This window comes from Protopterus annectens, chromosome 1.part1, assembly GCF_019279795.1.
Source record: "Protopterus annectens isolate FY-2018-M chromosome 1.part1, PAN1.0, whole genome shotgun sequence".
In the NCBI taxonomy this organism is placed as follows: Eukaryota; Metazoa; Chordata; order Ceratodontiformes; family Protopteridae; genus Protopterus; species Protopterus annectens.
Genome location: NC_056726.1, coordinates 1,088,044,063 through 1,088,071,855, shown reverse-complemented (window position 1 = coordinate 1,088,071,855; position 27,793 = coordinate 1,088,044,063).

The window sequence follows — 27,793 nt, the reverse complement described above, 5'->3', positions numbered from 1 at the left end:
GACGTCATTATCCTGTTGTGTTGAAAATTTATGAACGCAAGGGTACACACAATATTGGACAGTGGACATGGTGTTACCATACTTGTTTTGAGCCTGAGTTATATTTTTCTCAGTCGATGGACCACAGAGCTATGCAGACAGGTACATAGGTACTACAGTCTCCAGACCAGTGCTGATGGGGTATGGACAGAGTACAACTGCAAACAGTAATAATCAGCCAGATGTATGGTGGAGGTTAAATGTGGAAAGGTGAAGGTGTGGGGCATGGTGCACAGAGCACATGTATTGATGCATTGCCATCTACACACACACACACACACACACACACACACACACACACACACACACACACACACACACACACACACACACACACACACACACACTGCCTCAACAGGTTTATCCAGTACATACTAGAAAGAATGGTGTAGCTAGCATCACTTTTGTCCATCTACAGGTTGGTCCACTGCTCTAGAATACTGATGTGTGGAGTTGTCCTTTGCCTTTGGGTGGGTGTAGTGTTGCACAATCTGTGCTCACTTTGGTCAGTTGGGTGTGGGACCATGCAGTGGATGAACAAAATGACAGTGGCCAATGACTGACAATATGCATGCATTCACATTTACTGACTGAGATGTCTCCTAAGACGCACAAACAAGTGAACAAGTTCTCCCAGGTGTAGACAGACATCTTGCTCCATAGACTCCATGTACAGGGCTGACAGATCCTTCTGAATAACAAAAATGACATGAGAATGTATGTTGCAAGACATTATTGCAGATATAAATAGTGTCCATAGCTATAATAGACATGCACTACAACTGCACAGTAGGGTCACCTATGTGATGCCCACAAGACAACCACCTTTATATGGGAATGGATGGTCATGGGTAGAAGTCCATCAACACAGGACACCCGCAGGACCTGCAGGAGTACCAGGTATCATAGTCTGGGTTGTAGGAATGTTTCTTAATACTTGATGGAAGACAGGGAACTGGGCAAAATTTCGCTCACTAGCATAGGTGACTGTGGATGATACCCTAGTTGGGTATGCCATTACACGTGTGTCATGTAGTTTGACATTCCACATCTATTAGCTCTCATATGTTGAGCATGGCCATCATTTCAATAGGTACTTCAATGCCCCAACAGCCAGAATATTTCACACAAGATATATGAGCTTACATTCTTTACACCCTGTACTACTGTATAGCTGTTTCAACACTGGGAACTGGAATTGCCACAGCCTTGGTACATTGGGTGATTCTGTTTGTTTTCACATGTGATTTGGTGTATGGGTCTTCCAACATGGATGTAGGCATGTCTGATTTCAGAGATAAGTCTGAACCTAACAATGATTGTAGGCAGAGTATAACCCAGTCAACAGCCACAGTGTCACAATCAGACAAGGGTACTATGGTGGGCATATTACTTACCCCTTCTACTAACACAGCTCTATCATCTGTGCAACCAACCCCTTAATATCAGCTGACCAATGAAAGACACAGACTGACTGACAGAGCAACACAAGGTACACCGGTGTCTCCTGTCCTCCCAAGCAACAGTGTGAGCTGGTTGTCCCAGTGAGTATGGGGACAACAGTAGGGTGTTGTGTGCAAGTGAATGACAATGCCATTAGTTCTGCCACCCAATCAGCTGAGTGTCTACATGGCCAGCGTACAACTCATATGCAGGGCAGTCATCTAGACACAGGCCAATACTATCATGGCCTTGGCAGAGCTTATTGGTGGCAGAGTGCATGGGCTGTGAGATAAAATTGTTGTGAGCATTCTTGCTGTGCACCAGGAGGAGTCTAATTTCTCTGGGATCTGTCCATTGCCACAGGCTAAGGTCAGTGCTGTTCATTTTGCCATCCCACATCCACCTATGATTGGAATAATTCACTTTGGGACAGATAATGTACACAGCCACAGTTACATAGTGGCACATTCTTCATGCCTTTTACCATTGTTGAGGGTGTTGTGGTCTACCCTGCTCAAACCCCTCCCCCTTTTTAAGGTGTGTGCTATAGTCATCACCATGCCACAGCCCACCATTCATACTAACAAAGCTTACATTTGTCTGTGTCAGCCATAATGCAAGTAACAATCCTCAGAAGGGCTGTACCTGTGGAGAGGGACATACATGGTCAACACAAGTACCCACCAAGGGTGCCCTAGATCTATCACAGAAACAGCTGCATAGTGTACTAACCTCTTCAGGGGCTGTGTCCACCCACACACATTTTGATTGACACCCACCACTTGTGAACATTTACTTGACACAGAAAACACCGACCCCTCCATGCACCACCTCCCACTATTACCACACTCAACAGGCCATGACACACACACACACACACACACACACACACACACACACACACACACACACACACACACACACACACATGCACATTCACATCACTGGTCCTCCACATACTGTGTATTGTCACCTCATGTCGCTCTGACATTCCACACCTGTGTGTGTATCCTACTCTCAGTGCTCTGTTACCAGGCTGCCTTATGTCTGATACACAGCATGGCCCGCCGTGCAATGCTTAGCATAACCTGGTTCTAATATTGCAGGCATCAGTGTTACTATGTGTTATATGCCTCTTAGCCAGTGCCACAAAGTGCTGTACCCACCTCTGGCACACATGGTCATGACCAGTAACTGGGTTCTCCAACAACTCCCTACTAGGCCCCTCTTCCGCTACAGGCTCTAGCACATCCTATTCTCCATGATGTATTTGTCCATGTACCATCATGCTATGTAACATTGTGTACTTGGCAAATATCTTGCAGCAGGTCTACAGAGCATATTGCAGTGCACCACCAGAGGCATATAAGTTATAGAAGTGGGCCTTTTCCAGTCCAAACACTCATTAAATGATGATGATGAAGGTTTGTGGCAGTGCAGACTTATATGCATTGTCTGCCATGGCATGGATTTTTCATATGGCTATCACGATCCAGGGCATATGTGACATCATCAGTAAGACGTCCCTGTGGGAATTCATCCATACAAATCACTAGTATAAGTCAGATGTGTGAGATGAGGAAATTGTGGTAACTGCTTGGGTGATAAACAGAAACACTGTATACTATGTCATGTATATTACAGACCACATGGTAGCTGATGTCGTTGAATCTATTATGGTTGATATACTTTTGTCCCATGTGGAACTTTAATGGCAATGGGAGTGCAGATGACAGCACCAAGCACCTGCAGATCATTGGCTGTTTTACAGAATGCCAGCATACTGTTGTTTCTCCCTCCTCTGTGGTAAGTGAAAACCACATATTTACCTCTATATGTTGCAGCATGACATTGAGGAACTGGTGCAGTATCCATATGGTAGATAACTGAGATACTCCCACTGTTCCCATTTGGTCACTGGTAGGTTCCTGTAACAAAGATAGACAATGCTACAAACACTTTGTTGCTCACAGGAAATGGTTTTCCATATCCCACATGCCTGCTTTTGAAAGTGGATATACTGGCCCCTGCATGGTGTCTCTGTCCACACAGTAGAGGTCTACTGTTTCTGGGTTGTGGAGGTGATGGGATGTTAGGCATGGTTGGGTCATTCAACTGAGAAGAGTTTGACAACAGGCCCTGTTACAGACACTGGTTGTGAGAGTGACCTCTTACATGTACAGCTGGGCTAATATGGCCACTTCTCCTATTACTGTAGCCTTGTGTCTATCTCTTCTCACTAAAAACTCACAGTGTAAAAATTCGCTGGCAGCCAGGAGTGATCACTAAATTTTTATGATCTGAATCACTATGCCATATTGTTTACCTTCATTTGCATCCACAGTTGGGATGACTGCCATAATCAGTCATTAGCATATACTGCTGACCACAAACCTTTATCTAATTTCTCAGTGGCATTACCTGTGGCTCTAAATGTGTTCATCATGCTATTTTGCTCAGTATATTACACTATTCATTTCTAAATTCCACCCTTTTAGTACATAACTAGTATTTTAAGCAGATTGCCAGCACCTATGTTCGCTTTCTGTAATATGAAGTAGTTTACACTGCAGATGGCTGCACATGGTAGGCCAAGTTCCAAAAGACTTGCTCTCAGGGAAGCTGCTGGTATAAGCCTGTTTATAGATAGGCTTTACACTGCATTAAGTCACTTACAATCAGAATCGGGAGATTTACCGAGAACAACTCTTTTGTAATCTGGACCGGTATGTTTTGTTAAAGCAGCGTAATTATACATTTAACAAAATATATGAATTATATATGATCTTCATCTGATCACAAATACTACTCAGCCAAACTAACTAATTTGTATATTATAGTTTGCTCTTCCCGCAAGGTGCACAGGTAGGATGCTGCCATACAGATGTGATTTTTTAAAGCTCCGTCCTCCTACAATGCATAATATTTTCTGAGAGTATGATACTGCATTGCCATACATTTTCTTTCAGTATACTCTGTTCATTTGTTTAGAATGAAAGCACATAATTTGTTACTTTCTTTGAAAATCACGTAAGTAGTTTTATCAATATCGCCCTTAGATTTATCTTTTTGTGCTCTTTTCCACCTATACAGATATTTAACAGGAGTCTCTTATCTACTGTCAGTTGCTTCTATGAGTAAGGATTTCTTAGCTGCAGGAACTCAGCTCCTACCCACTACTCACTCTGTATGCTGGATTTTCTATACCTGAATTGCCCACTCAGCTATAACTGGCAATTCACACTCTTACAGCTGACTTGGCTGAGTTACAAAAATGTTGCTCTTTATACACAGCAATAGTTTCTGTACTGTGCAGTTCAGCAAAGGCAAGGGTATATCTGTTGACATGCAGTCTCATAACTTCTAGAAGAAAACACCTTCCTTCTGTATGAGCATTTTTTAGAGCAAAAGTTTGACATGTAATTTGCATTAAGGCAAATTCCTAAAGAAGGTAGGCAATTTTCTTGCAAACATTATGTGATGTGTACTGACTAGGAAAAACACCATAAGATTAATACAAATAATAAGTAAAGAGAGAAACCATTTAATTGTACTTCTATGTGACAAGAAAATGCTTATTTTATAGGTAGGAAGGCTTAGTTTGGGAAGAGGAAACACTCTCATTAGTGAGTAGATGTACTTTAAATAAAGGTGTTCATAATCACTTATTTCGACATAGCCTTCATGGTGATATTATCTCCAAAAAAGAAACTGCATTACAGTGAATGATATATGTCACTTCAATACTTACAACTCTAATTGTTTGTCAGTGGAAGAGAACGTAAAAGAACAACTGTAATTCTTGGCCATGGGGAAAATCTCATTAACCATGGAGAACAACACATTTCTGGTGGCTTTTGCTAAAGTATCTTGTCCTTGTTTGATTGTTCCCTCCAATATCCAACAACTGGAGTATTCAGTAATGCCAATAAACAAGCTTTGTTAGTAGCAGAAGCAACAACAGTAAAAAAATAATAAAATAAACTAGCAAAACAACTTTCTCCATTCATTCATAGATTACCTGACTTTTTCAACTCAGGGTTACTAAGGAGCACTAGCCTAACCCAGAACTCAGAGACTGTAGTCAGACAGACAGAGCAATCAATCCCAGATAGGATGACTGATAACTTCCAAGAAGGCATTCAGTTGTTTTCTGCCCCTGACCACCAACTCTTCCCTATCATGTCATAGAAAAGCCATTGGTTTTGGATCCCTTCCTGATCGCAGTAGTTTACAGTACAAGTTTGTAATTCACACAACTAGAAAGATACTTAGATAGCCCTGATTAGAATCTAACAGAGGTTTACATTAGATGGCATTGCAAAATGGTCATCATATTCTGCATCTGTCTTCTGCTGTCTCGTGTTTCTGTATTTTTTTCAGACACACCAAATTATTTCATTTTTCACTAGGCCTGTCAGGATGCCAGCATTATACCTGGTCCTTTCTCCCATTTTCTTCTCAGGTAGCTGCACTCACTATATCTTTATTTATTTCTCTTTCTACAGCTGGAGGTCTTAAATTTATGCATTCAGGTTGATGAAGACAAGAATACAGCTCCACTATTTCTTGAATAAGAAGAGTTGAGAAAGCAGTAATTACAAAGTGTTATCTGTGGTATCTCTGACTGTCATTTTATTAAATACAAATTCTGCCTGGGAGCTGCTTTTCAAGTTTAGTACAGTTCTTGCACTGAGTTCTGTCAGTCACAGATGAATAATTATCCTAAGTGACAGCAGAACAAGGAGTTCAAAGTCAGATGCAGAAGAACAGATTTGATTTTGGCAAATTAATAAGGGAAGTGCAAATTCCATTGTTATTAGACTAGAGCTTAGGTGCTGACAACCCTGTCATGTGGTACAAGAATTTTATAGTAGGGGGTCATTTATAGTGAAGGAATAATTACACTCAGAAGGTTATTAGGCTCAGAACATGAGCAGAAACAAGTTCTCCTTGAACTTAACATGCAACTTGTAGTGAATCTGAAAACAGGGACAAGAATCTAATCTTGTGGGTCATGTTGCGATGTTTAATTCACGTTTTTAACATGTAGACTCAGTGTAAATAGTAGACTACAAGCTTGTTTAAAATAAACACTTTATTGTTTAGATTTGCCAGTGAAACAAGTTTAAACATTATGCTGTCTTTAAGGGACTCCTTTTCTGGCTATAGAGAAAATTAGTAACAGTGAGAAAGTGCATAAATTGTGTGTGTGTGTGTGTGTGTGTGTGTGTGTGTGTGTGTGTGTGTGTGTGTGTGTGTGTATTTGCATGTTTTCCTGTCTCTATACAGCTATCTAACCTTTTTGTCTATCTAATTATTTATAAAGAGATATGGCATAAAAAAAAGAAATACTGAACTACATTACAAAAATTGATTTAAATACAGGAATGCTGATAATGTTAATGTAATATTAAAGGAAAATATGGTAAGCTAAACCATAGTAACTGAATAATGCCCATCAGAAAATGCTAAATCAGCACATGTGACATTGAGGGATAAAGCTCTGACTATGGCCAAGGTGACATGAGTTTACATAGCATCTCAGGAACTTCAAAGTGAAGGTAGGGAAGAAAAGTCTTTCCATCCTGGGGACGAGAGAGAGAGTAGGGAGATATGTACATTCAGGATACCCTCATGTAGTTTCATTTCACAAGTGCAGAAAGGATAAACAAGAAGCATTACTACCTGAGGGTGGGCAGAGCATTCTGGCAATGTCAGCCCCTTGAAAGGAGCAAGGAACAATCATTTAGATGGTTTAATATAATTTTTTTCGGAATGATATTTATATATTAAGCATCTAAATGATTTTTACTCAAAGTGTAGTTTTTTAGTGGTTTCTTTTTAAATAATTTTATTTGGATTGATGATAATTATTTAATTGATTTTAAAATGTAATTGGTTGATTAAATGTATTTATGCCATTGGTGTTTGCTTTGTGAATGGTTTCCGAAGAAGTCTTTTAAACAAAAACAGTTGAATAAAGTTCATAACGTTAAATCCAGTTATTTCATTTCTGCTGTTGGTTTGGTTCTGTTTTTTTCAGTTATTGGTTTATAATTCGGGCTTCCTGATTTCTGGTGGTAGTGGATATTGGGTTTTAGCTTTTTACCAACTTGTAGGGCTAATGTTACTAAGATTTTGTTGAAGTTGAAGTTTTTTATATGAAAACTTAACTTAAAATATTTACTAAAAGACACTAATGCCTTTAAAATGTTAAATAAGCCTTCTGTATTCAACTCTGCTTTGAACAATACTACTAACATTTTTGAACAAAACAAGCTAGTGAAAGTCAGATTAGAGAAATTTTAAGTAATAAATATAAATATCATTTTTTTCAATTTGAACAAAGAAGAGAGAGAGAGAATAATTTTATGAATTAACTAGGAATGCTAACCTTGGGTTTATGAAAGCTGATAAGGGTGGGGGGCTTGTTATAATGACTATCAGTACAAATATTACAGTTATCAAAAGTTTGTTGTTCAATGATGATGAATATAGAGAGATTTTATTAGAGAACAATTATTTTCTTTTTAAGAGAAAATACTGCAGGCAGACAAAAGAGATAGCAGTAGGGTTTGCTGTGGCCCCTGCTTTTGCAAATTTAGTATTAGGATGGTGGGACCCCTACATTTTGGTTTCTGTTCTGTATTGCAACAAGAGTCTGCATTATAAGATACTTGTGGATGATCTGCTTTTCATTATTAATAACTTTTATTGAACAACTTAATACAGACTCCAAGTTTTTAAAATTCACCTTAGGTGAAATAGGTGAAATAATGTAACAGGTAAGCAACGGATGAACCAGGCAGAAGCCAAGCAGAGAAATGCAGCTGCTATAGCAATGAGACACAGTCACCAATTCTTCCAGTAAACAAAATACTCCATAAGGAAAATGCAGGCATCAAGGCAGGAAAAACACAGTCACAAAGTCCTCCAGTAGTAAAAAGCAATCCAGGATATTTATTGTAACAAAAAGTAAGCGCTTTCGCAGTTAAGCTTCATCAGACCAAATACAAAAAGTTAAAATGCACACCATTTAAACACATAGTGCTAAAGCACCACCCAATCGTAAAAATACATCAATTAAAAGGCACATCAATTAAAGTTAAACTGTTAAAGCTGAAAGACCACATTACCTACAAATACTGGACAAAAAAGGATGCAAAAAATATATATATGGAAATAAAAACATATGTGTATAATAAGTATAAATATATACATGTGTAAACACACATATAAAAATATACATATATATATATATATATATATATATATATATATATATACATGTATATAAAAATATATGCTACTAATGTTTTCATGAGCAACAATAAAAAACAATAAAAAGAAATAAATAAATGAAGGAATAACCACTACTATTTCCTATTTACTTCTAGAGTCTTTTTCTTTAATAAGGGCTTAAAAGAAGCCCTCTCGTTCAGACCTCTCCCTCTATCTGTATGAAGGGTGATAATCCAACAAGTCTCCCTATGTTCTTGTGTGTAATAATGTCACCTTCCCTAACACTGGGAGAAATAGTCTCAATGACCCTGAAGTTAAATGTATGAGATTCTCCCAGTCCAAATACATGTTTAGATAGTGCGTTGTGTGTAGAGTCCCTTTTAATGTGGTAAATGTGCTCCCTCATCCTATCACGCAGCACCCTGTTCATCTTACCAACATAGAAGGAGCTGCAAGCATCACACTCTGCTAAATAAACCACACGGGGAGTCATGCAATTGGCATGAGCATGAAAAATGTATTCCTACAGAGATCTGGATGATGAAAAGTGTCAGAGGTGTTAATGAAGGAACAAAAATTACAGTCACCACATGGCAAATCACTGTTATGGCAAAGTAGCCTTTTCAAAATTTTCCTGTTCTTAAATCAAAACCTAGGTTTATCACCTACAATCTTATCTATATCATCTACTTGTAAAATAGGCCAGTGCAGTGCAAATAAGCTAATGATATCTCTATGGTCACTAGTATAAAAAAGAGGAATCCTAGTTTCACCAAACCCCACACTAGGTTCATTACCACTAATTGCACTTGCCTCACATACTGGTCCGAAATACGGACTTGCTGTGGTAAACCTTAACTGATTTATATTAGACCAGTGTCTATTAATCTTGCCAAGGCTATACCCCCTGGCTAATAACTTCTTCTCTAAATTGCTCAGCTCTTCCACAAAACCGTCCATAGTGAGATTTAATCTGGAGGCCCTCATTCCTTGTCCTTTAATCGGGTTCCGAAAAATATAACCAGGGTGCATACTAGATCTAAACAAAAAAGCATTCCTATGGCAGGCTTTACGATGGACACCAGTATTAATGGTATGATCATGTAATTTCTCAATATAGAGATCTAAAAACTCAATACGAGTAAATGACCAGTTAAATGTAAACTTCAAACAGCTGCTCAGGCCATTCATGGTCTCATGAAAATCCACTAAATCATCTAACGAGCCTCTCCATAACAAAAACAAATCATCGACGAAACGCCTATAGCATAGGACATGCTCCTTAAAGCACTCAGTAGCAAACAGGATGGTATTCTCCCAATGCACAAGAAACATATTGGCATAGCTATTGGCACATGATTTCCCCATAGCTATGCCATGCTTCTGTGAATACATTTCACCATCAAAGATGAAGACATTATTTTCAAGGACAATCTCTAAAAAATAGCAAATAAGATCGACCTGTGCTGAAGTATAATCACCATGAAGCAGAAGATATTCATGTATATACTGGATCCCTAACTCATTAGGAATCATGGTGAACAGGGACTGTACATCAAAAGTTACAAAAATAACATCTTCAACATCAATAATACCTCTAGTACATTCATAGAGGTCTAACAAAAGCTGTTTTGAGTCCCTTAAACCACCTGATTCAAATTAATGACTGGTCTCAAAAACTTCTCAACATAAAGTGAAAGTGGCTCTGTGACTCACCCTCCACCTGCCACAATAGGTCTCATGGGTGGGTTAGTCAGGTGTTTATGTATCTTAGGCAGACCTTGTATAAGTGGAATCAAAGGGTTGACTACCTTTAGAAAAGAAAACATTTCTTCAGTAATAAGATGGGCAGAGAAAACATCAAATATACAATTACTTACAGATGAAATAACCCTGTGTACATCCTCAATAGTTATCTTATCATAAAAGCTATAGTCAGCTAACATGGAAGTCATAGATTGACAGTAATGGGACCTATCCATCACAACAATAAGCCCACCTTTATCTGCTGGACGAATCACAATAAAGTTATTATGTTGTAACTCTTTCAAGGATTTTCTTTCAACATATGAAAGATTAGGTTTAGAGGATGTCCTCTGATTGTTCTGACTGTCATAAAAATTAAAAATATCTTCTTCAGTCAGTTTCAAATATGCTTCCACTAAAGGATAGTTACTGGGAACATAGCTACTCAATTTCTTGAGGGTGGGATGATAACCAGCATCATTATTAGATGTATGTCCTACACCTGTATCACCATATAGTAAATGCAACATAATATTCCTGCAGAACACTTTTAAATCTAATATTGTATCTGGCATCCTACTCTTACTTGTAGGTATAAAATTTAGGCCCTTACAAAGAACACGTCTCTTCTCAGATGAAAGTTCATATGTAGAAATATTCCAAATTAATGATTCAGGGCCTTCCCCCACATCTTTTTTTCATGTTTGATTCTGATTCTGTTCTCCAGATAACTTGCACTTCTGGCACCCCCTGCTGACCGATCATCCATGTCCTCTTCCTCTGTCCGAGTGGACAGGTAGGGGAAAAGGGAGATCACCTATGGTGCCATTTCTCATAATATTAAAGGCTTCAGTATCGACAGATTGAACATTTCTATCCTTGGGTCTGACCACCCTTTCTACCCTGTGACCAAAATTACTACTATTTTTGGGGTATAAACCACCCGCAGAACTGGCTTCAGGACAGATATTATCACAGCCATTAACACCTGAAAGCCAGTCCATTTTGTTTAACAATGTATCTGCCCCAGGGTGTCTGCAAGGAGATTCCTGGTTAGCACTAGTGTGTATAATAACCCCATTCATACCATTGGAACACGATACATCAGAACCATTAACAGGTTCAGTCTCATGGTTGCCATTACCGGCATTAACAACAGGTTCAACTGTTATTTAAAGGAACATTGTCAAAAGATTCTATAACACGATTAACGTGTGAACTAGAGACACCATTCCTGTCCACATTATGTCCAGGTCGTGGCCACATAAACACGTGGCCTGTCCTAAAATCGTTAATATCCCTCAAAATTTTTGTCTTTTTCTGATACATGAGCTTACGCTCAAACACTGCAACTCCATCTAATAAGCTCTCGAACAAGGGATTCAAAGTGTCCAAATGATAATTCTTAATGAGGGCTTCCTGCCTCTTTTTCAAAGAATTTCTCAGTCTTTCCTCTTCAGGAGTAAAAAAGTCAATAAGTAAACGCATGTATTTGGCACTTAGGTGAAATAGGGCTCAGAGTAAGCTTCTTGGATGTTAGTATTTTGTGGGATAATCAGAACAAAAAAATTGATAGTTACATTTATAGAAAGAATTCATTCTCTAACAGCTACTTACACAGTAGGAGTAACCATCCATATTTTATGAAAAATAATATTTCTAGGGGCAGCTCATTAGAGCATCTAGGACTACTACAATAACAACAAATGTAATGATGAAATTAAATTTATTATTTCCTAATTTATACAGCGAGGTTATGATAAGGATTTTTTGATAAAAGTAGTTGAAGAAATAAGTTTAAAAAAGGACTTCATATAAACCTATTTTGTTTGAGACTTTTATTAAAAAACAAAAGATTGTGCCAAGTGTTAACAGACCATCTTTTACTGGAATCACCCCAAATTTGTTTTTTATATATGTCAGTAGATTCTTATTTATTTTATTTATTCTATTTTATTTTATTTATTTTTACATTTGTTGACCGGGATAGTCTGACTGGATACTTGTCCATTTTCAGCAGAGGCCCGGGGAGAAAAGCTCCAATGTACATACAGAAAAAATTACAAGCTGAACATTGTTATTTATACAACATACAAAGGAAATATACATAAAGCACATACAGAAAATTTTGCAAGTAGGGCATTATTACATATGCAACATCCATACAGAGAATATGCATGTAGCATGCATACAGAAAAATTTGCATGTGAAACATTATTAGATATGCATTTCAAAATCTTTAACTACCTAGAGATTCGGAAGCAGTCTAGGTGAGATTAGAAATTCCAATTAGCACATGAATTGCCAATTAGCTGAAACACCTGATGTTCATGAAGCTCATTTGCATATATCCCATGTGCCTCTGACACAAGAGGTTTGGGAGGTCACTCATTGGAAGTTCTAGCTTTGATGGAGTTTTCATTTTGTTTTTACTGATAGGTTTTTCAGTGGCCTTCTCACTCATTGTTTTAGTTTGTTGTTTGGTTTATTTTTGCAGTGACCCTAATGATAACGGTCATCAGCTGGGTATAACAGCCCTTTGTTTCTAATGCTTAGTCAAACACTCTGCTTGTGCTGTGCTGATGAGGTCATAACAAGGCCGAAATATGCATATCCACAGCTAGTGGGGTTTGGCTTTATTGGCCTGAAATTGTGCAGTAAAACAACAGAACAAGTCATGGGTATTCAAAATTGCCAATTAATTGAAATACCTAATGTTCATAAAACTCATTTGCATATATCACATGTGTCTCTCACACAAGAGGTTACTCATTGGAAGTTCTAGCTTTGCTGGAGTTTTCATTTTGTTTTTACTGATTGGTTTTTCAGTGATCTTCTCACTCATTGTTTTAGTTTGTTGTTTGGGATATTTTTGCAGTGACCCTAATGATAATGGACATCAGCTGGGTATAACAGCCGTGTGTTTCTAATGCTTAGTCAAACACTCTGCTTGTCCTGTGCTGACGAGGTCATAACAAGGCCAAAATATGCATATCCGCAGCTAGTGGGGTTTGACTTTATTGGCCTGAAATTGTCCAGTAAAATGATGAAACAAGTCATGGGTGTTCAGAATTGCCAGTTAGCTGAAACACCTGATGTTCATAAAGCTCATTTGCATATACCCATGTGCCTCTGACACAAGAGGTTTGGGAGGTCACTTATTGGAAGTTCTAGCTATGCTGGCGTTTTCATTTTATTTTTACTCATTAGCACATGTTTCAATTTTAAGAGTTAGTCAGGTTTGGATCAAGGACATAGGCATTGCCATTTCAGGTATTGTTTTAAACTTTTTTTTAATTGGATTAGAGAGGTTTCTGAAGTAAGCTCAGCAGGAAGTGAGTTCCATAGTTTGCCTATAGAGTTAACATACAGTAAGTCGCCAGCTGAGTTATTCATTTTGAGATTCTGAACTAGTAATTTGTTGGATGATCGGAGTGTCTTAAGGTTGCTGTAAGGGGTGATAATATTAGTAAGTGCAGGCATATTTTTAGGCTGGTAAAGAATTTTATATACTATGATTAGTTGGTTGTATTGAAGTTGATTAGGCAATTCAAGCCAATCTAGTAGGTTTAGGTTCAGACAGTGCTGTGTTCTATATGTTCCTCCAGAGGCAAATCTATCTATGTGATTATAGCAGCTGGCAAATTTGCTGAGGTTGGACTTACTTAAGTTCATGAAAAGAGGGGAGGCATAGAGAAGGTTGGAAAGTAGATGTGCACGGGAAATCACAGTTCTAGCTAGAGGAGTGAGGAATGTTTTGATCTTGTATAGAGATCCACTTTTTTATTAACTTTTTTAATAGTTTGATTAGTGTGATTAAGTTTAATAACTTCAGGCTATTGTTGACTATAACACCTAAGAGTTTAGTACTGGTATCTGAAGTGATGGTAGTGCCATTGCTAGATTTTATAGTAAAGGTAGGTGAGGAGTACTTGTGATTGGGGCAGAAGAGCAGTAGTTTGGTCTTGTTAGGGTTGAGTAGGAGGCGTTGATTAAAGAGCCAGTTTTCGACACCATTAAAGACATATTGGGATATTGTCTGAAGTTCTATATGGGAGGTGGCAGAGCAGATCAAAGTGGATTCATTTGCATATTGAATGCAGGTTGCTGCTGGCATGACCGTATGCAGGTCATTGATAAAGATGGAGAATACAAGGGGTCCTAATACTGAGCCTTGGGGAGCCCTTATGGTGTTAGATAGAAGGGATGACAGTTTGTCCTGCCATAGTACAGCCTATTGTCTACCATTCAGGTAAGATTGAAACCACTGGATAGCCTTAGCATCTAGGGGAATAGCTTTAAGTGTGTGTATGAGTAGATGGTGATCAACCATGTCAAATGCTTTTGAGAGATCAAGAAAGGGGGCAGAGGAAATCATATTGTTGTTGTGGTTTTGATTTATAACATTAGAGAAGGAGAGGACAGCACTGGTGGTACTATGGAATGGTCTAAAGCCATGTTGTGAGCTAGCCATGATATTATTGCAAATGTGGAAGCTCAGGAGTTGTTTATGGATGCACTTCTCCAAAATTTTGGCTAAGGGTGACAGAATAGCTATAGGTCTATAGTTTGATAGTTTGGAAGAGTTGCCCCCTTTATGGAGAGGAATTACATGGGAGATCTTCCAGATGGAGGGGATGTTGGCTTCTGATAATGTCCTGTTGATCAGGATGGAGATAGGGTATGTTATGGCATCTGCAGGTTTTTGTAGATATTCCGTAGGAAGAGGATCAGCAGCAAGGGTAGTTGGTTTTAGTTTCTTGATAAGGGATTGGATAAGTGATGTGGAAACTGGTTGAAAGCTGAAGGAGAGTGGAGAAGTAGGCGTGGTGTTATTTAGACTGGAGCAAGTGGGATATAGTTTGCTAGCTAGTGACTGGACAGTTTCTGTAAAGAGACTATTGAAGGCATTGGGAATGTCCTCAACAGGTTTTTGGATGGCAGCAGAGGGGGTGGGGGTGGTGGTTTGTCCTGGGTGAAGAAGCTTATTTATACCTGCCCAAAACTTTTGCAGTTTGATTTGGTGCGGCTGTTAAAAAAGGAAGTAAAAGTTTTTTTTTTATCTAACATGATAGATTTTTTTGTTTCATTCCTTAGTTGTCTATATCTATGTTGATCTACAGGGATTTTAACATGTGCCACATGGCCCAGGCTTTGTTTCTCAGTAAGATCTTTTGCCTGGTTTCCTTTGAGAGCCATGGTGCAACTTTTGTTTTAGTCCTGATAGTGCACGGAGATGCATGGGCATCAAGGATGGCTAGGAATTTGGTGCTGAAGTATAATACGGCTTCTTCAAGTAGGAGATGTTTTAGTGTGATCCAATTAGAAGCTTTGAGTTCATTTTGGAAATTAATAGAGTTGAAGTGTTTCTTGTTCCTAATTGTCTTATAAGTAGGTTGACAGGGGATGTCAGTGTTATGCTGTATTATGGAGGTAAGAAAATGATCACGTATATCTTCAGGTAGGGTCCCGGCCCTGTACATATGGGAGTGGCTATTAATGAATATCCAGTCTAGGGTACTTTCTTTATTGTTAGGTTTACTGATCTGAGTGGGGGAGGAAATGATTTGTGTAAATCCCTATAGATTTACATGGATGTAGGGAGTTTCTGAGGAACAAGATTTCCAATCAATGTTGAAACCGCCTAGAACAATGGTTTCTTGGGGGTAGTTACTAGACACCCATGAAAAGATGTCTTCAAAGATGCTAGCATTGTTACCTGGAGGGATGTAGACACAAACAATGTTTATACTTTTGTTTTTGTTAATATGAAGCTTAGTAATGAGAATTTCAGCATTGTCAGCACGAGGAGATTGAAAGGAGTCAGAGGTCACATTTAGAGTAATTTTATATAGTATGGCTACCCCTCTGCCCTTCTTAATAGTGTGATCTAGTCTTAGTATATTATAACCCAGGGGTATGACCTCATTAGCTGTTGTTGATGGTTTTAGCCAGGTTTCAGTAAGACATAGTAAATATGGGGAGTGTGAATCTAGGAGGGCATGCACATGATGGACCTTATTATTTATGCTTCTAACGCTTACGTGACTGACCTGGAGTGAGTTTGTATGTCTATTTAAGATTTGTGTGCTTGTGAGAGTACAGGTAGTGGGGATGAAGCCAAATAGAGGGGTAAGGGCAGGGTTTGGGTAGATGTCTCCATCACTTGTAAGATTGCATTGAGTTTTGTATGTGAGCTTCAGAAATTTAATGATTAGTCTAGAATAACTTTTAATTTTGGGGCTAATATCTCTAGGTCTAATGTAATGATGGAGTCTTGTCTGGGAGGAATTGGATATGAAGGTGATGTTTAAGTGGGTTAAGTTATTTGGGGTTGCTGGAGTGGAGGTTTGATATTTTGGGAAGTGAAAGCCTAGGTAGGGCTGATTTTCATAGGTGCTGAGAATATATGGGATGGTCAGCAAGGGTAGAAGGCAGCATATTAGTATTACTTTGGCTAGCTTCTTAGCAAGTAACATAGGCATTGTCAAGGTATTAGTTTAGTTATGTTTCAGCAAAGTAATAGTTAAGTGGGGTGGGGTTAGAAAGGAGTGTTTTATTATTAATGACTAGAGTTGTTGATTGGTTCTAGAGAGGGGGGAGTGGCTATAGAGCTATAAATCTGGAACTAGTAGGGGCGGGTGGAATTTGGGGGCAGGGTGGGGTGCAGAGCAAGCCTGAGCGCAGCAAGGGAGAGAGTATCAGGGTTTAACCAAGCCACAAGATCATTAGGGCCTGTGAGACCTAGGTAAGTAGACTACAGCTTTTCTTTTAAATACTTATTTTCCCTTTTTAGCTTTCAGAATACAAATTTTGGGAAATAAGCCTTCAGCAGACACTATTTATAGCCTTTAAGCATACTGTTCATTTTTTAGCTAATGGCATTAAGAATGTTATTACTACAAGCCGGAAAATTTTAGAGGAAAATCCTGAATTATTTGCGGTAGTGGGTGGTCACCCTGTTTTTGTTTACAAAAATACCAACAGTTTTTAAACGTTATTACAAAGGACAACACCCAAATTCCTTTGCCTCCTACTAAAATAATGGAACTTACAAATATGGAACCTGCACAGTTTGTAGGTTTATTTATAATGGACTGTATGTTTTACTTGAACATATTGAATATACTCTTATGGTCTCTGGAGATTTAATTGTAGATATAACGGTATTATTTACATCAGCTTGTGCTCAGGGTGTCATGTCTTTTATGTGGGGATGACTATCAGAACTTTAGAAAAAAGAATCAAGGAACATATGATTGCCATTAAAGTCAAAGATGAAAAAAATGCTTTATTTAGGCATTCGGTAACTTGTAATAAATATAAGAAGTTTTTATTCTCAGCCCTTGAACAAGTCCCATTAGATTTAAAGGGTGGCAGCTATAGAAAATAATGTAGAATTGACGGAAGCTGAATGGCAAATTATACTTAAGGTGGACAAGTATTCTGGTTTAAATGAGATGATTAATAGTAAGTGCTTTTTAAAAGAAAAGAGGCTTAAAGTTAATTAATGATTTTCGAATTATATTTATATATTAAACCATCGAAATTATTTTTATTCATAGTGTAGTTTAGTGGTTTGTCTTTTTAAATATTTTATTAGGATTTAAGGTAATTATTTAATTGATTTTAAGATGTAATTGGTTAATTAAATGTATTTATGCCTTTGGTGTTTGCTTTGTGAATGGTTTCTGAAGAAGTCTTGTTAGACGAAAGTGGTTAAATAAATTTTATGATGCTAAATCTAGTTATTTCATTTCTGCTGTGCGTTATTTTTTGGGGGGGTGTTTGTTTGTTTGTTTTCTGCTCTTTCTTTTTAACCATCTATTTATTTGGTTCATAGGTTCATAGGTTGGTACTAAGGTATCAGCCCTAGGGCCTATACAAGCCTAGCCATAACAATTTCCTGGCTATTTCTTCCCAAAGTATTTTCTTCCCTGGACCCCTGTCTAGCAGGGTAACTGATGTGATCCCCAGGGTGAATTTCTTATCTCCCATCCAATCATCAATATTTTATTTATTTATTTATTTATATTTGTTGACCGGGAGTGTCCGACTGGACGTAGGTCCATTTTCAGTGGAGGCCCAGGGAGAAAAGCTCTACAGTTAAAATAAACAGACAGTAGTTACATTGGATTACATAGCAATTACAACATATTTACAGATGAAGAACATAGTACATCAGTAGACAACTAGAATCTTTATCTCTGAAGTACATAACAAACATTAACAAATGTTACAATAAGAAGTTCCTGCTGTATAATAAGTACTAGGCTTTTGAGCATCTGAACTTGCTATAATCAAAGTAGTTAGTGGAGTGGAAAGAAAGGTAGTGGTTGGATGGAGTGGGTGATATTAGAGTGGGAGTTGCAAGGGCATAGCCAGCATGTTTTTAGGTGCGCTTTTATTAAAGTTTTGAAGTGGGTGCATGATGGTATGTTGGTAATTGTGGGTGGGAGGGAATTCCATAATTTGGCTATGGTGCAAAAGAATAGTGCTTCACCAGCAGAGTTATTGGCTTTAGTGATCTGCAAGTGATTTTTTTTGCTGGATCTTAGTGGTCTGATGGTGCGATAGGGTTGGAGTAGATTCTGGAGGGATGGGATGTTTAGTGGATAGTTTACTAGTTTGTGGGCGAGTGAGAGTTGATACCATTGAAAGAAGTGAGGGAGTTCAAGCCAGCCCAGTTCAGCAAGTGAGAGACAGTGGTGACTACGGTAGGATGCCTCTGTGGCGAATTTGATGATTTTTGTTGTAGCAGGTCTCTAGCTTGTTTAGATCGCATTGCCTTAGGTTGGTATATATTGGAGAGGCATAAAGTAGGGTGGAGATAAGGTGGGAATTTGCTTTTGAAATCTTTGCTGCTTTGGTGAGAAGTTGCTTATTTCTGTATAATGCTCCTAGTTTTTTTGTGTACTTTTTTTATGGTCATGGATATGTGAATGTCAAATTTTAGTTTATTGTCTATTTCCACTCCTAGCAATTTGGTGTGTTTAGGTTCCTTTTGAAGAGGGCCAAAGAGGTGCTCTTCTTGACATGTATGGGCCGTCTATTCCAGAGTCTGGGGAGTCTCTGGGTCAGGAACCTATCCCTCCAGCATGTTTTGTTCATTGTGATGACAAGGTTTAGATCCCTTGAGCAAGCATCTCTGAGGGATTGGGATTTCTTTAAGTGTAGCATGTCCAACAGCTCTGGGTTTGACATAGCCTTGCATGTTAAGCAGAGATCACCTCTGAGTAGACAATATGCGACAGAGTATAGGTGGAGTTTTTTTAGACATCAGGATAGGGCATCTGCTTTAGTCCTGTGATTCTTTTAGTGAGGTAGTGGTCCTGTTTTTTTTCAGTTATTTTCCTGATGCTCTTTAGAAAGCAACTGAGTGTATTATATGGTCCAGTCTAAGCTGAGTTTTATTTTGACAATTTGCAATGTCAGTGGTGCAACAGGTAGCATGTTTGCCATTGATGCAGACAGCTGTGGGTCCTATTCGTACACTAGATAGGGTGATTGCTGACAATGCAGTGTAGTATAATGGAGTGCTGCACTCCTGTGTGCATTGTCCTTCAGTTGAGATGTTAAACTGAGACACCATCTGCCTATGTTAATGGTAACTCAAGTGACCATATAATACACTCAGTGGTTTCCTAAACAGCATCAGGAAAATAACTGAAAACAGACAGGTAGTGAAAAACAACAAAATGCCAAAAAAAAAAAAAAAAAAGATCCCCACAGCACCTTTTGAAAAGGTTAGGGTTTTTTATTTACACAACTATTTACAATATATATATTTACAAAGAACTTACTTTGCATACTATATTCCTGCATTATTGATAAATTTTACCATTTGCATAGACCCCCAGTCTTTTTACTACACCCAACACTTAAATTTCCTTATTCTATTTGGTAATATCCACTTTCTATTGAACATAATTTCATTCAGTCTTTCATTCCAAATTGTCCATATAACGAAAAACATTTTTATGCAAATTATTGACATATTCTATACTATGTTTCCCTAAAAAACACATTCAACCATATCCATATGTGTCTGTTTATAATCTTGTAACTCTTTAACTATTTTATTTTCTATTATTTTTCCTTATAAATATATAACTCTTTTACATGTTAAAAAACATGTTCTTTTGTTTCTAGCTCTCCACAATAAAAAGAAATTATTTTATTTATTTTCATAAGGCATATTTCCTTTCACTGGTAACATATTAATTTGTAACCTCCATTAGAAATCTTGCCATACATTTTTCATACACTATTTATTTGTTTTATAGCTTTCACAATTTCCCCTGTTAAATGTTCCCATGGGTTCACACAATAATTTTGCAACATTATTTTTTGTATCACATTTTCCTTTTTTTTCTTCTATTCCTTCCATCTTTAATTTCCACAATTTTATTTTTCTTGATGCATTCTTATTTCTTTACTTCTCCATTCTTTCTCCCTTTTATTCATTTTAATTAAACCCCATTCTCTCTCTTATATTCTCCTTAAATATATTTATTGCCAACTTATTCTCTTTTCAGTTTATCCATTTCAAAACCTTATATAAATTTGGTGAAGTTTCATATACTATCACATTCAGTAAACCCAAACCCTCTTCCTCCTTCTTAATATTTAAAATCCCTCTTTTGACTGGATTTAATCTAGATCCTCAAATACATTGAAATATAGTTCTGATAAACTGTTTCTCCAGTTCTCTGGGTATCGATTATAAACTAGCTATATATGATAATTTTCCCATCCATATTGTGTTTATGAAAGGTACTTTCTCATGAAATGGCAATTTATATGTATTCCACATAACACTAAGTCCCTTTAAATCTCTGAAATTTTTCCCAGTGTCCCTTCAATGTATTGCATTCTCTAAAATCAGTCCCTAGCACCAATATATTATTTCAAACCATGTCCCGTTCAACTCTTTATCACCTCCTAAACCATTACATTTATTTTTACTAATGCTTAGTCCTACTTCTTGCAATCTGTTATGTACATTTGCAATTACCTTCTTCATTTCTTCATTTTTATCTGTTAATATTATATCATTAGTGTGACGACCCACCACTGGACCAGTAATCAAGGAGCATCAGTCCTCAACACTGACACCAATGGGGGATGTACATTGGGAGGACGACAAGGTACTCACACAGTATTTCCAGATGCAGCTCTCTGCATCAAGTGCAATTTCCCTTAAGAACGCACAGAGACTACAGTCTGTCTGGGGCTGGTTTCTACATATTTCTCCAAATCCCAATTAAGACTCCCAATAGCACAGCTATAGAGTTGAGATTTTAGCTGAGTGGCCAACCCAAGACCTCTAGCGACCTCTCTGTCTAACCAGTGCTTGTCCCTGCCCAAGTAGCTGACACAGACATACACTCTTTGAGATTTGATTTATATACACACACACACACACACACACACACACACACACACACACACACACACACACACACACCCACACCTGAAAAAGGCTGACACAGGTTTACTAGCTATGCCCCCTTTTGCCCAGACTATAAGGTAGTTATCACTGCCACCAGCCAGCTCCTTGTCTGCTACTTTAAGGCCCTTAACAAAGGGTGTCCAATCTTACTGTGTAATGTTACTATTACTACAAAGGGTAGTTTGACCAAGAGCAAGGCTATTAGGAGTGGCCTACACAGTGTCACCAAATAAATATGCACGCACTCACAGAACTTAAATATCTCTACACAGATCAACCAAAAGGAAAGGTTTAAATATATTTAATAATAAATGATAAAAAAAGAAAATACTATTTTATTTTATTTATTTATTTATCATTTGTTAACCAGGAAAGTCTGACTTGGAATGAAGCCAATTTTCAGCGGAGGCCCGGGGAGAAATGCTCCAGATGCATGTCTTTGTAACGTGGGAGGAAGCCGGACCACCCAGAAGAAACCCACACAAAAGCAGGGAAGACATACAGACTCCACACAGAAGGCACCCCAGCTGAGAATTGAACCAGAGATCCTCTTGCTGTGAGGTGACAATGCTACCACTGCACCACTGCGCCGTCCAAGTATAAGTATGCATACTAAGTATATAATCACAGTGACATCAAAGTTCAAAACCACAGGAAATATTTAAAACAACATTGCAGGATGGTCTTGAATAAAGAAAAACATCTAAACTATGCTTCACTATATTCCTGACTGAATCTAAGAGAATTACTATACTCTAGTTTACTTACTTAAGAAGAGCAAGGCCGGTGTGGTGAGTGGTTCTTATTGTTGTTGTCTGATCCAAGATAGAATACAGAATGTTCTTTCTCACTCTTACAGACTTCTTTAATATCTCAAATATTACTGGTGGGATACCTCATAGGTTCTTAGGTTCATAGGTAGGTACTAGTCTATCGGCCCTAGGGCCCATACAAGTCTAGCCAAAAAATGTACCCTGGCTTTCGCCACCCAAGAAAATTATTTTCCTGTGCCCCTGGTGAGCAGAGCCACAGAAGTGATCCCTGGGGTGAATTTCCCATTTCCCATCCAATTATCAATATTTTTCTTGAAGAGTGCTAATGAGGAGCTCTGTTTGACATAGATAGGTAGTCTGTTCCAGAGTATGGGAAGTCTCTGGGACAGGAATCTATCCCTTCAGCATGTTCTGTTTATTGTGATGACAAGGTTTAGGTCCCTAGAGCATGTAGCTCAGTGGGACTGGGATTTCTTTAAGTGGAGCATGTCCAACAGCTCTGGGTTTGACATAGCTTTGTATGTTAGGCAGAGATCGCCCCTGAGTAGGTGATATGCGATGGAGTAAAGCTGTAGTTTTTTTGAGACGGTCTGCATAGGACATCTGTTTGAGGCCAGTAATCCTCTTTATGAGGTATTTCTGTGGTCTTTCCAGTTGTAGATGTCTTGTGAGGTACATAAGAAAATGGGTGTTGTACTCTATAATGGGTCTAATGAGTGACGAGTAGAGGGGAACGATGACCTCTTTTTTTCTGGATGAGAATCCTTTTGTGATGAGATGAGCCACGTAGAAGGATTTCCTGACCACTGTGGCAATGTGATTATCAAAGGAGAGACTACTGTCCACCTGTGTCCCAAGGTCCCTCATCACATTTTTGGCATTAAGTAGACTACCAGCTATGTTGTAGTTCATGGCTATGGAGTTTTTACCAAAGGGGATGACAATACACTTTTTGGCATTGAGCTTCAGGCCATGGCTTTGACACCAGGTGTCTGTCTCAGTGAGGCCCTTTTGTAGTTTGTCCACATCGTTAGGAGTTTAGATTATGGCTCCTAGTTTGCAGTCATCTGCAAACTTTGTTAGCCAAAGACCTTCTGTGTTGGCCTGCACTTGCAGAATGACATCATTTCTTGTCATCTGAATATATCCCAAGTGAAACCCCCACTGCTAGAAGCTAGCAGTATTTAGCATCTACCTGTGAAAATAAATAGACCTCTTATGAAAACGCATAAAACAATTGCATTCCTTCACATTTCAAAACTAGTAATTATTTCACTTTAAAGACAATACAGAAAACTTCCTAGTACAGACATTGTGTCTCCTTGCTGTATGGAGACAGAAATATATCATCTTTTATTGCATACCCATAAAGTAATTTAATTTCAGCTATTTTTCTGAAGTTTTGTTGAACTGAAGTTAACCTCCTGTTTTCCAGTTTCCACTGTTAAAATATATACATTTAAACAGTTACAATAGTGCATGTACATTTCTGTTTTTTCCACTGGGGTACACTGTGATTACATTTCAAACATCACTTTGCAAATATCTTCAAACAGTTTGATATAAACATGACATACCATTCTAATATATTTGTAATACAAGCATCTTATGTAGATCATGTTGATATTCACAAATGACATATAATTATTTACAAAATTCCAGATAGCTGGGTTTGCAGTATCCCCCTTTGTTACACCCAGCATAAGACATAATAAAGGGATATATCACTCCCATTTCCTGTACTTATTTACTTTTATCCAGGTCTTCATTTAATCCTTTTATAACTCTATTCCTTACTATTACGAACAAAATACTACTTGCTGGACATCCTTGTTTTACACCTTTTTTATCATTATTTCTTCACTTAACAAACCATTTACTAAAATTTTAATTTTAGTATTTTTACATACTGATTCACATAGTTTCTTGATCTTTATACTAAAATTATATTTTTCCATTATTTGAGCTAAGATGTCATGCTCTATTGAATCAAATGCTCTGTTTATATCAGCCACTATTAATTTTATTTTTTGTCCTTTCTTAATATCATCCATTATTTCCCTAATTATTAATAACTCTTGGCTTCCTTTTCCTTTATCCCCATAACTATCTTCTTCCATTATATAATTCATCTTATTTTCTAATCTTTTTTGTATTATGTTCATAAATAATTTATGATCATTATTAGTCAGCATTATTGGCCTCCAGTTTTTAATATCATTCGTTCTCCTTTCTTCTATGCAAATCTTATAACACCATTACATATTGCGCCATAATTTATTTTACTTTTATTTTATTTTATTTTACATTTGTTAACCGGGAAAGTCCAACTGGATACATATCCATTTTCAGTGACGGCCCGAGGAGAAAAGCTCCAGAAATAAAAGATTAATTTAACAAATGCAGTTAAAAGTATAATGCCAACAGTTAAGATAACAATTCATACATAGAAAGAATGCAGGAGATAATAAGCTAGGAGAAAATTAGGGAGTAAGTTTGGGTAGTAAGGTATAGGGAGCAATATAATATACCTTTCACTGAATATTTTTATTACAATTTTTTTTGCCATTCCATTAAATTATTATACATTAAAAATCCTGAACCATCCACTCCAGCTGCTGAACTTATATTTATTTCCTTTATTACATTGTCTGTTTCTGTTTTTGTAATTTGTTGTTTCAGTCCTTTATTAATTTCTTCTGTAAACTGTTTCACACTCTACTGAATTTTCCTTTTTATGTCTTTTGTTTTTTGTCATCTTATTCACATACATAACTACAATGTTCATTTTGTCTGTTCTCTTTCAACTTTTTCTTCTTTATTTTTCATCTCTCTCATTATACCACTATCTTCTTTTACTTGTACACTTAAATATGGTGATACTTCTTCCCTTTTTCCTTGTAAAATATTTTTATTATGTAATAAATCTTTAATTTTCTACTGGTTGTTTTGATAAATCTTTGCTACTTCTTTTCAAAAATATTCCCTTTCATTCCTATCAGCACTATTTAAAACAGTTTTTTGTATTTCTCTATATTGCTTTTTATCATTTGTATTTTTCAATTTACCAGCATTAAATACAATCTTTCAAAAATGTTCATTAAATTTTATCCCGCATTCTGACCAATTCTTTTTACAAATCTCTCATAGTCAAATTATCCTTCCATAGTATTGCTATATCTTCTCAACCTTTCTCATTTCATTCCTATTTATTAACTCTCTTAATTACTTTTTTGATTTTTATACATCCTTTATTCTCATCTATTTCATTTCATATTGTTAAATGATCTGCAAAAAAATATTTCTCCTGCTTCTTTTGCCACAGTTCTAATGGGTTTAGATAACAGAAAATAACATATCTCTGTTTGGAGTTTTCCTCTTCGATATGTACTTTTGGTCAGATTTTATCATTCAAACTTTCCACATTTTGTTGCTTCTTCCATTATGTTTTTATCTAATATGTTTTTTTCTTTTTTCATCTTAAATCACAATTAAAATCACATTACTATTATATCCATATTTACTATAATATAGTCTAATATTTCTTACAGCAATTGCTTCATCTCTTTAAATATCACATATGCATATATTGCTATAAATCTATACAATTTCCCTTCCCATCTAAAGTCCACTATCATCAATCTCCCCAACTCGACTAAAGTTTAATTCAAAATTTTTTATTCCCTTTCTATACAATATAGCAATGCTTGAACAGTTTTCATAACCCAAATTCCATATATTGCCCCCTAACCATAATGTTTTGTTTGTTCTCTTTCTTCATTTAAAACTATAATATCTTCTAACACAATCAAATCTACATCACACTTATTACACCATTCTGTCACTCCATTTCTCCTAACTGCATTATTTATACAACTAATATTAATAAATAAAATCCTAAGATTATTTATTGCACTTCTCTTTTATTTACAATAAATTTGTTTCCTTTTTTTTAAACTTTCATTCCTAAATCCTGAAATTTTCTTTTCCCATTTTTAACCCTTTTCCCAATTGAACTTTTCTTGTTAACTATTTTCCAGTTCATGTCTTCTAACTTCTGCTTAACTATCCATCTCCCATTTCCCTTTTTGTACATATACATATTTTCCTCTTGATTTATGTAATTATTCCCCCCTTATCTTTTTGTTGGTCTCCCAGTTGCAATAGCTCCTTCTCATTTGCAGTTTCCTTATTTTGTTCTTCTAATTTTCTCCTTCCCACAATCCATCCATACATGTCCTGTTTGCTTACATTTATAACATATTTATTTTCACAATTTGTAGCTGTATGACCAGTTTCCCCCACATGAATAACATCTGTTTTTATCACAATTATTTACAAAATGGCCCTCCTTCCCACAGAATAAAAAACATGTTCTTGGTTGTCCACAGTATTTAACAATAGCTCTACGGCTACCATTTTCTATTTTCAAAATTATATTACAGTCCCAAGATCCTGTCAAAACTCCTCTATTATCAATAACTTTTGAAATGTCCTTTACTTCATTACAAAAGCTTCTTAACAAATATTTCTTACAGTTTCTCTTTCAGTTTCTGTCCAAAATTGTATATTAACTTTTGTCTCTATTTCTTGGGAAAAAAAGTCTTTACAATATATGGTTTACCATCAAAATGTTGCATGTCGCTTACTGGCCTGGAAAGGTGAAAGGCAATTTTCAGATTTGTTGTAACATTAATTTTAAAAATGATGAATCCGCAAGAGTGAATGCTAGTGTGCATTTGCTTTTGTGGAATTTTTTTTATTTTGAACGGAGATTGCACTATAGTGGGGATCGGGAAATTTACCCATTCCTTCACTGTGATGTGATCTCAGAGTTTGTATATATAATTAGCAAGGGGTGGGGGGTACAGGGGTGTTTGCCACCCCTGCAAAACATTCATAGCACATAACCAGAAATGTAGGTATTTTTAGTAAAGTCAACATTCTGAGTTGCTGATTTTCCTTAATTCCTACTTTCGGTTATGTGAATGATTGGTAATGTGTTTTATGACATTTTCGGTCGCATATATGCATACTCTCAATTGTCAGTTATGAGATTTTGATAGTAATCCATAATATATTTGTTCTGTGG